The 18,279-nt window shown below is 46.5% G+C and overlaps 1 protein-coding gene across 3 annotated transcripts in view; it reads left to right on the forward strand.

Annotated features, from left to right (window-relative positions):
* LOC119402289 (uncharacterized) overlaps positions 1-18,279 on the forward strand; it is a 49,250-nt gene that overhangs the window by 20,286 nt on the left and 10,685 nt on the right. The window lies entirely within an intron of this gene.

Below are 18,279 nucleotides of genomic sequence, written 5' to 3' on the forward strand. Positions count from 1 at the left end.
AGAGCTCGCGCGACCACCAGTGATAAGACTGGAAAGTTCGCTGCGTGTTCCATAAATGACGCGTCAGAGCCATGAGCAGTTTTATCGACGGCCGACGCTCTTTTTGCCGTTATCTGTGTACATTGTGTATTGCTGTAGTTTGATTTTTCATTTCCCGGCCGCAAGTTCTGCCAAATAAAAGAGTTTCATCTTCAACACGCCGACTGCTACCTTCGTCGATGTCACGACTCCGTGACAGTATATATAGCCACGGCTTGAACACATTTTATACTGCGCGCCGTTTTATTTGGCGTAATAATTCTGTTGGCGTAATGTAGGCACATACAGTAATCAATATTCGTACGCAGCAGCTGAATGCGTATGTCTTTGGCTTTTATTACAGCTGTACCTGGAAATATATTTTCTCGCTTCAGAAATCATCCGCTGGCACTATGTTACCAATATTCATGTTTATGCCACTGTCATAGTTTTGAGGCGAAATGCTTACATGCCTCACAAAACGCGGGAATTGACCATCAGAATCGGCGTCTCCACGAGTGATCAAGAACAATGATAAACTTATGGCGTCACGGTGGCGTCAAAGACCAACATATTTTGTAAAGTCGCTATGACGTAACATAGCGTGACCACACATGATGACGTCATTAGATGACATCATCGTTCAGTATAACATGGGACGTTCCCCAAGGCACTGCCATACCGGTGAGGTGCAAAAGGCTTGCCATACATGCGACCCCGTCGGCAGTGCAAAAGCACGCAAAGTGCAGAAAGCTTTCGGGAAATCACTGAAATCGAATGGGAAGAAAAAGACGAAAACAATGACTTTCCCGTTCAAGTCGTCTTTGCAGAGAGCACAGGGTACAGTGTGAATCACCTGCTGTGGAACAGCTTCAGTTATTGTGTCACTGATAAAGAAAAAGAAATAGACAGCCATTCCGTTCCGACCAGGCCTGCCGTTGGGCGGATTAGAAAATTAGACAGAACTCAAGGTAAAAGTTGCCAAAGTAGCCGTTTCAACTAATTTTATCGTTAAAGTTGTTGCCAAATTGAACAGAAGTGGTATTATGGGTAGAGCTTTTATTTTTAGAATAATTATTTAAACAATTCCAACAAGATGCTTCTTAATAGAAATATGGCCAAGAAGGCAACGATTACCTTGTTCATGTTTCAACTGCACAGCACCTTGTTTGAATTGTTTACTCGCACCACAATGTGCATTATTGGAGAGTTTTTATTATTGAACAAGGTGTTAAAGCCAGAAAAAAGATTCAGATCAAAGAATAAATTATAATAATTCATTGTGCCATGCATTTAGCTAATGTACGATCGAGTTCATGCGAGATAGAGTACTTTTCGAACATTTCAGCCAGCATGTCAGTACGAAAACGAAACGCGGACGCATTTTTTTGTTGAAGCCTCAGGTAGAGTTTTATTAGTAGAGCCTACATAATACCCGTCAAGCTTCATATATTCGAATCTGTTATGATGAATAGTCCAGCTTCATTTTGTCGCGGATCTCTGTTTTTTTTCAAATTTCATACGGGAACACGCGCGGCATCAGAATTTGAAACGGGCGTAGCGTCAGCATAGATACCGGACAGGATGAGCAGCGTGCTAGTTACGCGTTTGCAAACATACCTGTAAGTTCGCCACTTCCTATTTTCAGGCACACCGTGCGTTGCGTTGGGGTTCCTTGATGCGCACCAGCCTGCTGGCGGGGGGAGGAAGCTTGCGCGCATCGGCTGATAAAACCGAACACCTTAAGAATATTTCGTTTTATGAGCAAATACTACCATAAATGGCTACCTAATGCGCCAGAACAGCAGCAAAAAGTATCCAATAAACAGCCATGGCACCAACCTAAAATGTTTCTCGCCAGACGGGGTCGTAAAGTAGCCCATTCGGCAAAATGTAGCCATCAATGGCAACCATGTTCCTACCCTTTCAGCTTTTACTAAGGTTGGTAATCGTATGATATAGTAAGCTAATGTCTAATTGACGGACACTTGGCAAATGATTTAATCTGAGCAAGTTGGCTAACGCCTATGGATTCATTAAAAATGAAGAATAGTTTAGTTTGAATATTCATAGCTAATTTCGCAAGCAGGAAGCAGAAGCAGCTTAATAATGAAGACAGAGTGATCACGGAGGCAAGAGTAGTCCGTGGAACTAATGGGGAGCATATTGCGTTGGTCTAAACAGAACCCTAAACAGTAGGCATTTTCCTCTGTACGCAAAGTTAAAGGTTCTTCATGCAGTGATGCTGCAGTCACGTACTACATATGGCTGTTGTTCGCTGCCTCACATTTGTTGCGTCTACCATGTGGGGCATTAAGATATGTGGGGCACACGGATCGCCCTCACCCACAGCGGCGGTGATGACAAGCAGCGACGAGCGCCGCTGCGCATGTGCATCCATGTGCGAATGGTTCATAAACCAGCACAGCGAAGAATAGACTGTTCATTCATCAGCACCGCGTGCAGCCCAAGGGGAGCGGTCGGCGAGCGTTTCTCAGGAGTTGACAGAACTTGGGACACCACTATGACGTCATTCAAAGTGACGTCATATGATGACGCCATCACATGACATGGTCACTTTGCATTGCCTCCGTGATTGGGGCCGATCACAGAGGCAATGTAATAGCACGTGAGATTCAGAAAGCTTGCAATGCCTTCGATCCTGTCGGCAGTCCGAAACCACGTCATGTGCAGAAAACTTTCGGAGAGGGGCGAGGGAGGATCAATGCATCGACTGACGAAAAAGATGGCTTTCGTTTTCAAGTCATCTCAGGCGAATGTATAAGGGACCATGTTTTTTTTCATGTAATTTTTTGCAGACATTTTACCTATGCGGTCAGTTCCTCAAGAAGTATGGGGAGATCTTACGTGTTGACATCGATATTGGTGACCACCACATTTTTTATAACTTGACGGAAACAAATCGTCAGAATTATTTCTGGCTATAGAATGCGGTTTGCGCGCCATACGCCATATTATTAACGCGATAGCGTTAAAGAGCTCGTATCGCAGAAATTCCGTCGTCGGCGCCGGCGTTGGTTGTGAGCGAAAAATCATCATCTTGTACGTGACCGAAAAATCGAAAAAGCTGCAAATAAAATAAATAATAAAAATGTTGGGTCCGAGTGAGAATCGAACCCAGGCCGTCTGCGTGGCAAGCAGGTGTTCTACCACACATCTACGCCTCTTTTTTTTTTTTCTTTCATGGTATTTATTCATCATAGGATATCACTTGAAAGCAATTGAATACAGACAAAGAACTAATATGTTGATTATGCTCTTATCGCAACACAATGACGAACAGAAGGCACTACAGAATTCGCAATCACCTCTATAGCGGATACATCACATAACTGATTTTTCAATTGTGTGCTAGAACAGCGGTAAGGATAAGCACCTCACCAATGCCGTATACCATTCTGGTTGATATTCCATTTGCTCGTAGACATCTCTTAGCTAAGTGACCAACCTAATGAAGTGGGCTGTTGAGGAAACTATCGGCTCTGCGTTTCTCTGCAACATGCGCGTCTTCCACAGGCTATGCATTCCAATGAGGAGAAACATGTCGAATGGTACGTCATTACAACTCGCTGGCAAGAGATATCGCACGGAATGGGAATTTAGCAAAAAGTCTTTTTGAAGAGTTCGTTGGAGCACATCCCAAAATAAGATTGCATCTCTGCAGTCTATAAAACAATGTTCAATTGTTTCTGGCACATCACACAGAGGACAATCAACGGACGACACAAAAATGTCTCTTGAACGAAGCCAAGTCTTCACAGGCAAAGTCTCTGAATGTAATTTAAAAAAGAACGTTTTTGTCGATGGTGTCAGCGGCATTTTACGTATTCGATCTAAGACATCATGTCCTGGCAGTCCCAAGTATTTTGCACGATAAAGTGGTGGCGGAAACAGCATCGCTATTAAATCTCTGTAAAGATTTTTGCGTGATACACAGTACAAATACTCATTTGAAAACCTAACTGTTAAAAAAAACGAACAGAGAAATAAACTTCTCGCATAAATCCCCATAAACATGGTCGTGGAGAAGAATCGGATGAAACTACTAGATCAGGTAGCACATTAACCAGGTTTACCTGCAAGAATGCTCGAATAATAGGGTGAGAAGCGTCGCGGAAAAAGAAGTAGCGAGATACAATTTGCCACACGTACAGATGTACTAGACCTAGCCCACCTGCACTAACTGGTCTGAATAGACTGCTTGGGGCGGCACTGAAAGTAACTTTGATGCTTCCCAAAAATACGCGTCCTATATCGGGTGTCACAGTACGAGATGTAATATGGCAGTAATATTGCGTGGTACAAGCGTACATTGCCATCGCGCGTCACACCATGTCAATATCATAAAGACTTGGTGGTTTAAAGACAGCCACCCATTACAAAAGGCACACACTTTAATGCGCGTATTCCCTTAAGACCACGTAGTGGGTGCATCGCAGCTTCGAAAAAGTTTCTCGCGCATAATTGCTTCTGGTTTAAAGCATGCTACCCATTACATAAGGCACACACCTTATTGCGCGCATTCTGTTAAACACTCGTAGAGTTCGAAGTGCGCACTAGGGCCAGGATATTGCTATCGCGTTCAACTATTAAAGGCGAAGCTTAAGCGTCCCCCAATTTTTAATGTTAGTCGTTACGCAAATGGCAAGCATGTCAAGTTAATGATTCCATGACCTATCGGTCGTGTTGGGCATACGTACATTCGTGCCCCTCCGTGCCAATATTCGTGTATACCACGTGAACAAGACGCGAGTAATTTTTTACTCTTGGTACCGCGGCCACGCCGACTGACACATTCGGCTTCGCATGAAACGGCTTGAAACAGCAGAGCGCCGGAGGCAGCCTTATAAAACAAATCGAATGCACGAAAGAAAATATAGGACATAAAGGGTGCAAACGAATTTGCATGCATGAGCTAGTTACTACGCGCATTATGTGCTACGTTCTCCTGGGTATCTACAGTTTATTCTCTCCTGCAGCATGTTTACGTTCGTCATTCCACACGAAAGTAAGTTAAGCGCCTTTTCTCACGATGAAGTGCGCGCAGGATGCGTTCCTCAAACAGCCGCGGAAGTGTGGACCAATGCGGTGACAAACCAGCTGAAAGGATATATACAAAATCCCCGTTTCACAACACACAAACTAACAAACGCATTCTCTGTGTGATGAGTCGCTGCAGTATTATATATTGTCCAAATTTCCGCAATTTTAGCTAATAGCGGCCAAAATATCACGCGCGTAGCAGACGCTTGCCGCTTTGACGCGGCTTCCGCCGCGGAGAAAGCCCACGGATGGATGGATGGATGCCATGAGCGTCCCCTTTAAAACGGGGCGGTGACATGTCTGCCACCAGGCTCGAAGAAAAAAAAAGGAAGCTTTCTTGTTTCATGTTGCCTAATACCTTATCTCCATTGATTAAATCTATGTTATTATACCCAAAAAATATAAATTCACGGTCCATGCCTCTTAAGGCAGAATGACCTTATTTTTCCCCCATTATTTATTTTTGTTCTTTATCTCTACTTTTCTGCCACCAATACTCTAACCGTCTCTTACTTATTTCTATCGCGGACGTGTGCAGCTGTCCATTGTTGTCCCTAAAACCCAAGGCTTCATGTAGACTCGTGCCCACACGTATACCTGGGTGAATATCGCCACATTCAATTAGTACACGTTCCATCGTTTCCTTAGTTCCCCCGCAGCATGTACATTGTTCTTCTTCGTTACTGAATCTCGCTTTATAACTACGCGTTCTAAGGAAGCCCGACCTTGCTTCAAACAGTAAAGCGCTTCCCCTTGAATTATCATAAAACTTTTCCCTCCTTATTTCGTTTTTCCCTTTCGGTAGTTACTCAAAGCCGGCTTCTTTTCCATCGCTGCTATCCAATAAGTCCTCTCCGCCTCTCTGACCTTCCGCTTAATGCTCCTTGTTGCCATATCGCCCGCACTGCTAGCCGTATATTTACTGGTGAGCCTCCTAGTTCTTTTTCTCCACTGCGTGTCAACGCTTTTTCTATACAAATACCTGAAAACCTTCTCTGCCCATCTACTGTTCTTCATTTTCCTCAGCCTCTCTTTGAATCTCATTTTGCTCTGAGCTTCCCTCACTTCAAAGCCTGTCCATCCCATATCACCCTTTACAGCCTCATTTGTCGTCTTCCCGTGAGCGCCCAACGCGAGGCGGCCCACCGTCCTTTGATTTACATCCATTCCTGATTGTACCTCTGACTTCATGCACTCTACTGAGTTCCCAATTGTAAGCCCCGGGACCATCACACCCTTCCACAGCCCTCGAAGCATCTCGTACCTATTGTATCCCCATAAAGCTCTGTGCTTCATAATTGCAGCATTCCTCTTTCCCTTTGCTACCGATGCTTTCTCTTGTACCACCATATATCTATCCCCCTCATTTACCCATACTCCGAGGTACTTGTACTCGCTTACCCTCGGTATTTTTTGGCCCTGTATAAAGACCACATGGTCTTCGTGATCATTGAATACCATCAATCCACATTTTGTTGCACTAAATCCTAGTCCTAGAGCCTAACATTCCCTTCCGCATATATCTGCCAGTCGCTGCATATCATCTTGACTGTCCGCAAATAAGACAATATCATCAGCATAAAATAGACCTGGAAGCTTCTGCTCAACGATCGTGCCGACCTGCTTGTGTGACAAATTAAATCCAATGTTGCTACCTTCTAGCGCTTTTTCCATCCTCACCATGTACAGCATGGATAACAGCGGGGACAAAGGACATCCCTGTCTCAGCCCCTTGCTAATTTCAACGCTGTCCTTGCTACTTATTCCTTCCCATTCTACACAAACTGTATTTTCTCGGTATATTTACCTCAAAAGCTGTATACAGTCGTCACCTATGCCCACTTCTTTCAGTATATCCCACAAAATTTGCTGATTAACGTTGTCATACGCCCCGGTAATATCTAGATAAGCTACGTATAAGGGCCTGTTTTCTATTTTCGATATTTCTATACACTGGGTAAGAACAAACAGATTATCGTCTAACCGCCTGTCAATTCGAAATCCATGCTGAAGTTCTCCCAAAATATCATTTTGTTCTACCCAAGCTTCTATTTTTAATTTTACTGCCTGCATCGCCAACCTGTATAGCACCGATGTAATGGTTAGCGGTCTATACGAGCGAATGTTATCCTTTTCTCCCTTGCCTTATAGATTAAGTTCATTCTACTTTTTCGCCAACTGTCTGGTATTTCCCTCTCCTGTAAGCACTTTTCTGCGGCTTTCAGCAGTGCTTCTTTAGTTTTATGTCCGAGTTCGTTAATGAGGCTGACGGGAACCCCATCTAAGCCCGGAGTAGTGCGCTTAGGAATTTTTCCTTCGGCCTTCTTCCAATTGAAATTCTCTAGTACTACATCTTCGTCGGTTGCACTCCTTTGCGTACTTTTACTCACTGGGGAAATCCCCGGGGCGACCTTTTTAAACGAATCAGCTGTTATCTTTCGGATGTAACCTAGCGCTTCATACCCTTCCAATTGATTTCCTCCTTCATCTACCATATGTTGTTGCATTGTGACAGACTTCCTACCCAGCCCTTTTAGGTGGCTCCAAAATATCCTAGGCGCGGCCTTCTTCTTTTCGCGAATCTCTGTCATCCAGCGTTCACTTTCACCTTTAATTTTTGCCTCGACTAATTTCTGCACAATGGATTTTTGCTCTAAATATATTTCCCATATTTGGTTGACTTCGTCCTGTGGCCGCTTCTCCTTTTTGCTTGTCTGTGCTCCCGTGATGCCTCACGTCGCTTCTCGATCGCCTCCCGGATTTCTTTGTTCCACCAACTTTTTGGCTTTCTCTTTCCTTTCCAACAAATAGTTTCTTCTCTTTTTCCATTTCTTTCGTGATTACATGTAGCAGCTCATTATACTTCCAGTCTTTGCCTGGTAGTTCGTCTACTTTTTCCTCGACTCTTGCGGCTATATTTGTTATTTGTTTGTCATTTAGATACAAGCTGCCAAACTTTGATTCTATTTTCTTATTTTCAGTTTTATATCCCATTTGTAATATTATGCGTTTATGATCACTACCCAAGCTGTTAATGCCTTCACCGTCCATTCTCATCTCTCTAAGTTTGTCATATATTCCTTCTGTCATGAGACAATAATCAATGCTCGATTGCCGGTTTCCGACTTCCCACGTGATCTGCCCCTCACACTTAGGCCCCACGTTAACTATCTCAAGACTACGTTGCTCGCAGAGATCTAGCAATAACTTACCATTGGTGTCTGAATATCTGTCAAGGTCATGAATGTGAGCATTCATGTCCCCTAGAAGGATTATTTCGGCATCATGACCAAATTCTTCAATATCGGTGTTTATGCATTTCACTCTCCAGATTCTTTTCTCTGCAGTTATTGCCTGTCCACAAGTAAGCTACACCTAGCCACGTTTTCTTTCCACCTACTGTGCCCGAAACCCACATGTGCTCTGAACACGTTTGTTTCACTCTATCCAATTTTGTTCTGCTATGAATTAGCATTCCAACACCCCCACCTCTCCTTTCTGAGGTGATCCTGTTACATCCTTCCCAAATATAATTGTCAATATGTGGTCGCTCTTCCAAGTCTCTAAGGTGTGTTTCTTTAACCGCATAAACACCTATCTGTTCCTTGCTTAACTGCTCCTCAATCTCTAACCATTTTAACTTTTTTCTGCCACCCTGCATGTTTATGTAACAAATTGCAACACGCGCCTTCTCCCTTCTTTTACCTTTTCTCTGGTTTTTCGCTATACTGCCTGTCAAAGAGTCTCCCTGGTTGTTTTCCTCATTACAAGCTACCGTGGGCACCGAAGGGCCCGTGTGTCCCCCAAAAAAGCTACTGCGCGTCCTGCCAGTCGCCAGCCCACCTCATGACCAAGCCTCTTATCGAAGTGAATTCTGTCTCTTTGGAAACCGCCCCACCTGTGCACCTCCCTGTTTATATCCACTACCTCGAAGCCCTTTTCTCGACTAATTCGCCATATCTCTTTGTTTGCGTCGACAACAGCTCGTTGCAAGTTGATATCTCTCACTGGTACTTCCGGTATTGTGCATACCACTATCTGCACCTGAGAGGAAATGGCGCGCATGTCCTCGACCCCTTTCGCCAATGTGGTCGCTAGTTCGGCTGATTCTTCATTCAAGACGTCGTTTAGACCTCCCGCGATTATCACGAGGTTACGTCCATTAGCCTTAGTTGCGAGTTTTGCGCTAGCTCGTCTCATCACTGATCCCAGCCTATGTCCCGGGAACTTCCCTATTAAAACTCGTTTGTCGCCTCTCACCCTTTCTTTGACTGCTTCTTCGCATCTAACTAAATTCGAGTCCCCGGCGATTATCACGTGCTCCGACTCTTCTGCTGGACCGTTCCGCACCTGGACACTGCCTCGGTTACTAGCGCGTGCCACTGCTGCTTTGTCCCCTCCCCTTCCCAAAACTACTTCGCGGAAGCTGGGTCCTGTGACCCTTGCACCTGTCTTTTCCAAACATGTTTCCCCCTTCGAGTCTACTACTGTGGGGGTCAATGCCCCGCTGCTCCCGCTGTCGCTTGCTTCTTTGTTCACCATGACTACCTTTGCTAACCCCTCCTCGGCTGACTTAAGCCTTTCCCACATAGCCATCGTTTTTTCCCGCTCTGTCGCCAACGCGATCTCCAGCTCGGCGATTCTTACCATGAGCTTATTCTGGGCAGCCATCATTATTTCCATTTTCGCCTCTAACTCGCATTGCTTACACTTGGCGTCAGCTCCCTCTGTCTTCTCATCCGTACAAACCTCTATTTTCCATCCCATTCCGCACCCTGTACACTTTACGGTCTTTTTGACCATGGCTAGATCGTTCACACGGCGGATTAGATACACTTAAAGTCAAATGGTATCACAAAACTCCGCAAGTATGCTATACTTCAAAGCACATGTGTGCCGTTCAGACACGTGGTGACCGAACGAAAAAAAAAACCAGGCGACTGTCACACAGGAAACAATACAAAATTGTAAGCCCTATTATGCTTCAAAGCTTCAATCTAGTGGCTTATGTACTCATATAACTAAAAAAACAAGCTCGAATCATGCAAAAAAAAACTTATCTGACGCTGTCATTCCGGAGCCCACGAAAAACACGTCCGTCCTCTAGCAGAACCCTCGCAGTTAGACGGGTCCGGCACGGCAGCGCCGCGGCGCGGAAGTTCACCGCTAAAGGCCCACGCTCCTCCCATGTATTCGCGCGGCGCTTTGGACACTCCCCCTATTCTAGGTCACTCTAACCATAGGGGAAAACCAGCTACGGTACCCCCTTCTTTTAGCAGTTAGGAAGTTAGGAGGGCCCCTGCTAAGTAGAGTGACGGCTCTTCTATCAAGATGTGTTTGCGCTCATAAAAGCAAAAAAAAATCGCGGCATATCCACGTGGTGAATGATCATGAGTGGGGCGAAGCTGCGGAGAGAATCATCGGTATATCGTGAATCTTCTGTGTAACGCTACCTATCATCATATAAAGAGTAAGAAGCACTGTGTGTATATTACAAACATGAAACGTTTACTTTTCCTAATTAGGTGATGCTGGGCTTGCGTTGTCCCTTCATTATCACGGCTTTATAGTCCGTGAAATGAAGGGACAGTGGTTCCTGTACGGGTTACAATTGGAAATTTGAAAATACCAGGTCTATACACGTCCCTCGGATGGTCATTGGTTTCATATGATCAAAGGACGTGCACGTGAGAGCATATTTGGCTGTCATATGTTGTATTAACCACTCATTGTTCTTTTCGGTAATATCGACATTCAGGTCACCAACTAACACAAATGGTCTATTCTTGTACTTGTCATAATTACACTATGCCGTGTCAATGAATGTCTTGATATTCCCACTCGACAAAATGAGTGCTAGGTACATGGTCATGATGATGCATCCATAAAAATTGATGGCAGCTTATTCACCGTTGTAGCTCTGTGTCGTTGGTAGTAGTTTTATATCTTGTGCCTTTTCTGTTTGTTTGACGTATACGGCCACACCGCCTGCAGGACGCTCTGCATCATCGATGTACATGACTGGAACGTATCTTTTTTGGCGTTCCACGTCTCGGTAAGACAGAGAACGTCCACCGCAGTAAGTATCGGGTCCAGTTCCACATCGTCTACGTGGGCATGCAAAGATCGAACGTTGAGGAGGGCAATGGTAAATTCGTTGGTAGAGTCAACGTCTTCTTGCAGGGCTCGGAGGTACCGCTGCGTCAACGTGGGTAGTCGATGTTGGTCTAGACGTTGAAATTCGTTCACCATTGCCCTATCCTCGTTCTTGTCTTTATGGTAGAACCTGTGGTCGCCTTTAGCATTGGTAAGATATAGGTTATTTAGGTTTGTGCATCTGCTGAGTGCCACGTATACCATCTTATGAGGGTGGCCTTGCGGGCTCGAACGGCGGGGTCTTCGTCCCGCAGCCGTGCAGCTTGTCGAGCAGCTTCGCCCTCGCTGGCTAGAACGGCGGGATCTGCTTCGCGGCGTCGACGTGCAGCTTCGGCCTCGCGGGATCTCACCTTAGGATTCTGTCTGCGAGCGCGCGCTGCCATTGCCTTCCGTGCCGTCCGTTCCGTAGCCTTGTCTTCCATCTGGCGACTCCGAGTGAAAGAGAAAGCGCGCCAAGAAGGAGCCTGATGACGCGTTACTTCTGAAATGTTGTCTTCGGGCGTCGTTGAAAACACGAAACGTAGTAAAGAAGAAGGAGTGCCACACAGGCGAACACGCACGAGAGTCTCAATTGTCAACGTCGTCTTTTTCTTCTACTGCATACCAGAACGCGCGCTTCTCACGAAATAAGGGTGGCTACTACAAACAAACAAACGGAGGATCTACAGACCCACGGCAGAAGAAGCTTCGCCCCTAAAATACCCTTTCGAACAAGCGCGTAATAAAGCTGCCACCAAGCCGTAGAGTCCCTAAGTTTTCCTTTCTCTTGTTATAATTCGCGGTGCAAGTTTCATGTAAATATACGTACTATTCGATATTCGATTTCTCTGGCCACTATTCGGCACTATTCGATTTTAATTCGGTTCGAGGTAAAATTTCACTATTTGCACGCCCCAAGTAGAAAGCTTTTGCGTGGGTGTGGGGCAGGACAGACATATCGACTGAAGAAAAAGAAGATAGCGTTCGATTTCGAGTCGTCTTAGTCTAATGCGTAAGAGACCATGTGAGTTTTTTCAACGAATGATGGGACTTACTCGCCAAGAACTGCTTCTCGAAAACGTAGTCACGAGGCGTGAGCTATCGGTCTTATCTAAGCATGGCGCATGCCCACACTTCGAACCTCACTGGGTCACTAGGAATGTTGAATTACCCAGGCAGCATGCCGGCATTGCACCGATGTCGGCCCGACGTCGGTAAATGTCGGCAGCTATATTGGCCCCACGTCGGTCATGCTCGCGCTACTTTCACCCACGTCGGCCCGATGCCGGCTAGCTGGCGTTGGGCCGATCTGGGTTTGCCGGCCTTGGGCCGATGTGGGTTAGCCAGCGTCAGACCGAGATGGGCCTGCCGTGATTCAGCCGATGATCGCAAGCCGCCATTGGGCCGACGTAACCTAGCCGATGCTCGTCAACCCCGCCGACGTCGGGAAAACGCCGGTTTGACCATTTTCACCTGTTATGGTGTTTTAGCAGTGGTGGGTTACCGTGCAGTAATACTGTACTATCGTGGTCTGCATGTACCTAGTTTAAATAGGGACACGGGCGGTAGCTTGTCGATGCATACAGTAACTTGATTAGAAAGGCTTATACACGTGCGATAATGATGAACGGCTGCGTGCCGACCACGGTACTTTGGTATTACTGTAGTTACTGCATTGTAAGTCAGCAGTGCTAAAATATTATATTCGCAGCCCAACGTCATTCATCGACTATTGGTGCCGTATAGGGATAATACCGAAAGCTCCACTGGGGCCTTAGTGTGTCATTGAGACCGAGGATTCTGTGGAACTGTGCAAGGCCGAGAAGGAAAGTCAGTATTGGCTCCACACAACTGAAAGGATGAAAGGCCTGCTGCACCAACTACGCATGCATCTGAGAAATAAAGGAGCAACACATTTGCAAGGTGATAAACACAAATTTACTCACGCATATGAACACACACCAACAGTTCCAGAATAATTATGCCATAAAAGAATACCTGAACATCTGTAAATACCATAGCCAATATCTAAAACGACCCCACAGCCACCGTATTCATCAAGAAAGGCAGGAATAGCATGATCAAGAATGGGGTCAGACGAAGCTTCACAATCCATTGAATGTTATTCACGGCACATTCACAATAAATATTTAAAGAACTAGAACGGGAAAAAATAAGAATAAGAACTAACGGATAATATCTTTGCTCCTTCCGCTTAGCGGACGATATCGCGCTTTTCAGCAGGGACGGTGACGAATCACGAAACAAATGTTCGAGATATAAACAAAAGAAGCGTTAAATTTTCAGTAAGGGTGAACCCGAAGAAAACAAAGATAGTGTTAGACAGCTTGGCGAAAAAGCGGGAATATGGGTGGCAACCAGACTGGAAGAGTGTGCATACGCGTGGGCTAATTGCTAGCAGAGGAGCACCCCCCCCCCTTATGTTTATTAAGTTCACAAAAAAAAATAAGGTTGGGTTGGTTCGCAAGCATTAGACTTTCGCAGTACATGAGTGGCAATGATATTATCGCTATCCTTTAAGCGGAAATTACAATGCTTTCAGTGATAACACACGTGCCAGAAAGATGATACTGCACGCGACGTGAAAAACATTGCGAGTGGTACCACAAGATGCCATGAACTCCACACGTGAACAAGGTCGACACGCACGTACGCACTGCTAATCTCAAAGTAAGATTGTACCGGAAAGGAATAGGGCATGGAATGCTATGTGATGTGCCCGTTGGATCACTAAGAACAAAAGCGAATGAAAAATGCAAGCGCGCCGTAGTAACAAATACACAAAAAGTCACAGTTTCGCTGCAGCGACGAAGCAATGAATGCGATAGCAGCAAGTTTTGCTTGTTTGTTTTTTCTCTTTCTGTAATGCCCCTCCTGCTTGCGCCAAAGTATTGGCCTGCAGTATTTCTAAATAAAATAAATAAAATAAAAAGTTAGAATGTTACACAAAGAACGGTAAGCAGCTAAATACTTGCAAAGCGCCGCTCGAGTGCAAAGGACTGGCGAGAAGAACACACACACAGGACGACCGCGAACTAACAACGGTCACACCTCGACACTTGCAGCGCCCTGCTCAAACACAAGGAAGGACACTCGAAAGGAACGCACAGGTACACACAGGACGAGCGCGAACTAACTGTTGCGGTTGTTACTTCGTCGTATTTGAGCAGGGCGCTACAACCCAACGCTCTTAGACTTATTTCCTTTGAAACTGCTGCGCGCGGAGAGACCAAGGAGGTTAGGAGAGACACCTTAGGAGAGAGGTTAGGAGAGACACGTTAGACGCATCGTTTACTCGGCGTTCCACATCGTCAGGGGTATGGTACACTATACTGAGGGGCTACAGAAAGAAGCCACCTTTTAGTGCGCGTCTGAAAAAAAAAAATCACAGCATATCCACGGAGTGAATGATGATGAGTGGGCGAACCTGCGGAGGTTTAAACCGTGAATCTTCCGTGAATTCTGCCCAGTACATCAGCGACGTGAGATCGGGCGCGTTTATACTAAAGGTTCGATGAGAGTTATGACGACTTGCAGCTCACTTTAATTTTACATGTACGCTGTGAATTTTCATTGTTTAATCACGCACAGGAGAGATCGCACACACGAACTATCTTGGAGGTCAAAATCCAGTGCCTATATATACGGGGTGGTCAGTGAACGGTTGTGCAGCGCGAGCGGTCGGTTTTTTCAATCAAGACGCTGCCGCGACGCTGCCTGCGTCGGCGCCGCTGCGCTGCGAGGAAAGATAGGGGGGGGGACCGTAGGAGAGGAGAAAGAGGGGGAAGCCTAGGAGAGGAGAGGGCGATACATATCACGTACTGTCGCAGCGCATTGTCTTTAGGGAGCCTTCATGTGTGCACGCCCCCTCCGTTTTTAAGATTGGTTATGGGAGACGGGAAGGGGAGAGGGGAAGTGGAGAGGGGGAGGTGAGAGGATGAGTGGTGAGGGAAACGGGAGAGGGGTAGACGACATGGGGAATGGTGAGGGGGAGTGGAGAGGAGGTGTGTGGAGAGGGTATGCGCATGCGCAGTAAGGGTGGTCACGCCGCACACCACCACCACCACCACCGGACAGATACTGCCGTTTACTGCCGGCTGCCGGGAGATACGCCGGACAACGGAGACGTGACAAGGTTAGACTAAGAGGAGCTACGCCCCTAATACGCCCCTAAAATGTAGGAGCGTTGCTTTAAGCGCGCCCTTTGGGCAATCTCGCGGGTGATACCACACATACTGAAACACCTCCGAGCTCCGCGTGCCGTTGGCGTTAAATGGTGTATATAAATCGCTCGCCGTTATCATGCTAAACAACCGGAGGCGCGTGGCTGAGTTGTTTAAGGCACCGCGCTGCGGAGTGAGGGGCCGAAGGTTCGAATCCAGGTGATGCGTTTCGGAAACATTTTTCTTCTGCTTTATTTTTCTTTGTGGCCTTTATTTATATGCACATGCATGCACATATCCGGGACATGACGGCGTTGACAGACGTCAACGGCAAAAACCAGCAGAATGTGTCCGTATAATTGCTATCGCAATAAAAAGGATGGCCAGTAGCAAATTCGCGATAAGAACATAACAAAATTCTGATGAGACGTAAGAGCAGTGAACACGTGGCGCTATATGAGGCGAGCGAGTCCAATATGGAAGCACGGGGCCAATGGGTGCTCGCTGCGGTGATTTCTGCCGAAAATAGTGTCGGAATCCTGCCACATACGCAGGGACGGTTACCCTAACCCTTGACCAGGCACCCTTGACCAGGCAGGGACGGCTACACTACCCTGTCTGGTCAAGGGAGTTTCGCGACAATGACGGATGGCGGGGAGCTAGGCGTTGAGGACGAAAAGAATGATCCCTTCTTCGGAGCACGGCTCAACCTCCGACAATGGTGCGAGTTCCCGCAGCATGCCCTTTCAGAAAGCCATTTGTCAAATTTTAGATGCGGAGCAGCTTTTGCGCTGGGCTTTGTCCGCAGTTCCATTGGCGACCGTCCGGTCTCTAAAACTTACCATAGCCATCTGTATTATATTGAGCGCGCGCTCGCGCCAAGGAAAAGTCTTCTTCGTCTTGTTCTTCGACCGCCTTGATGATGATACGTGCAGAGCACTTGAGGGGCCAGGGCTGCCGTATGCTGCCCTAGCTTGGCGTAACGCAGACAAAACCACGTGTGCTGGCACGCGCTAGCGCGTTCGGGCCTGTGTAAGGGGCTGTGTAAGACGCTGTGGCCTATCCCCCTTACACTATATCAGCAATCACGTGATGGCGTCGGGGAACTAGATTCTGCAGACGCGCGATGAACCCGTGTGGCGTGCTCCAACAAGAGTTCGGGACCAGTAACAGCAACAGCAACTACAGTGAATTCATGATGTGCTCCACATGCAAGGACGCGTTAACATTGGGCAAGGTGCCCGTGATGAACGGAACTTTAAGTCGACCCATGCGCTCCTTCGCATCCCCACATGGTTCCCTTTAGTGGGAGATGGTGAAGTTTTTTTAATGCATCGCTTGTGGCAAATTGTCGCTACATGAAAACTTTGTGTACATCACGCTGGAACCGCATTTGTTCCTGTTTTCACGTCCAATATAATCATATTGAATACGACTGTTTCTAAAAGCACGTCAGAATCTATCGTTGGACGAGAGTTTTACTTGAGAAAGATAGATAGGGCACAAAAAAGATGGCGACGAAGTAAAAACACGAACTGACAAACACATGGCAAACACGTGTTTGTCAGTTCGTTAAAGATTGTCGGTGGGCTAGTTGGTTTGGAAGCATTCTAACGAAAAAGTCACGATATATCTACGATGCGAATGTTGTTAGAGGAGCTTGCTCGGAGATCATCGGGTAACCCATGCATCCCCCGTGCATATTCCTCTATTGTCTTACAAGGACGTGAACACGTTTATATATATATACATATATATATATATATATATATATATATATATATATATATATATATATATATACAATGTTTATTCATTTACAAGCTGCGACAAGCGACCGCGCTGCTTAGGCTGCGCGAGCCCTTGCCGCTGCCACCGCCTCTGGAGTAGCGGTAGCGAAGTGCACCGAGTGAGCTCCTGACGAAGAGAAAGGAAGCGCGCCAAGAGCAAGCGCTGTATATGGATGCGACCAACGTTACTAGAACAAACTCAGTTTCAAAGCTCCGTATCTCCGCCAGCGGAGGAGGGTGGTCCGAACGGCGGTCGCGAGAACTAGCGGCGCTGCAGTTCCGTCTTGCGCCACTATCGGCGCGTCGTCTGCTGCCACGGCGTAACTGGCATAACGCTGCGGTGCGCCGCGCAGTTGCTCGCGGCAACTGCGCGACTGCGCGGCAACTTTCTTATTGTACTGGTTAGGTGGATGCTTAGGTGGATATGCATAAGGTCGTCTGTATGCATTGGTCCGCGTGCGTTGTTCATTGATTGGCTAAGAATCGATGTTCGGTCTATATTGTCAAGCCCACTTCTTGTTTTATTTTGATGTACTATTCAGGTTTGACCAGCAAGGACGGTTATCAACGCTCGACGCTGTCCGCAAAGCAGTGTTCGAGAAGCTTCGCGATTGTAATAGATCGTTTTGGTAAGATTGCGCGCTGCACGCGAATGTTCCAGCTTTGTCGAGAGATACCGCCGCCACCAGCGATATCGCTGGAAAGTTCGATAGCGCCTGTATAAAAGCCGACGCGCTTGACTGCTTGTCAGTTGATAGACGGTCGACGCTCTGTTCGCCGCTATCAGTGTATTGCTGTAGTTTGACTTTCAGTTTCCCGGCTACAAATTCGGCCAAATAAAGAGTTTCATCTCGGACCTGCTGACGGCTGCCTTCGTCGACGTCACGACCCTCTGACAATATTTGAGCTGTCTACATTGCGCTTAAATTCCAAGCATAGGTGTTTCTAAGCGAATGAGGGTTTTCAGGGTAATTTTTATAACTACCACCACAATTTTAGCCGCTGCCGTCTTATCTAGACCAAGAACAACCCAACACATTTGTAAAAGTCTTTATAGTGCACAAAGAAGCGTACTTACTCGAGATACA

Source organism: Rhipicephalus sanguineus, chromosome 8 (genome assembly GCF_013339695.2).
Source record: "Rhipicephalus sanguineus isolate Rsan-2018 chromosome 8, BIME_Rsan_1.4, whole genome shotgun sequence".
Classification (NCBI taxonomy): Eukaryota; Metazoa; Arthropoda; class Arachnida; order Ixodida; family Ixodidae; genus Rhipicephalus; species Rhipicephalus sanguineus.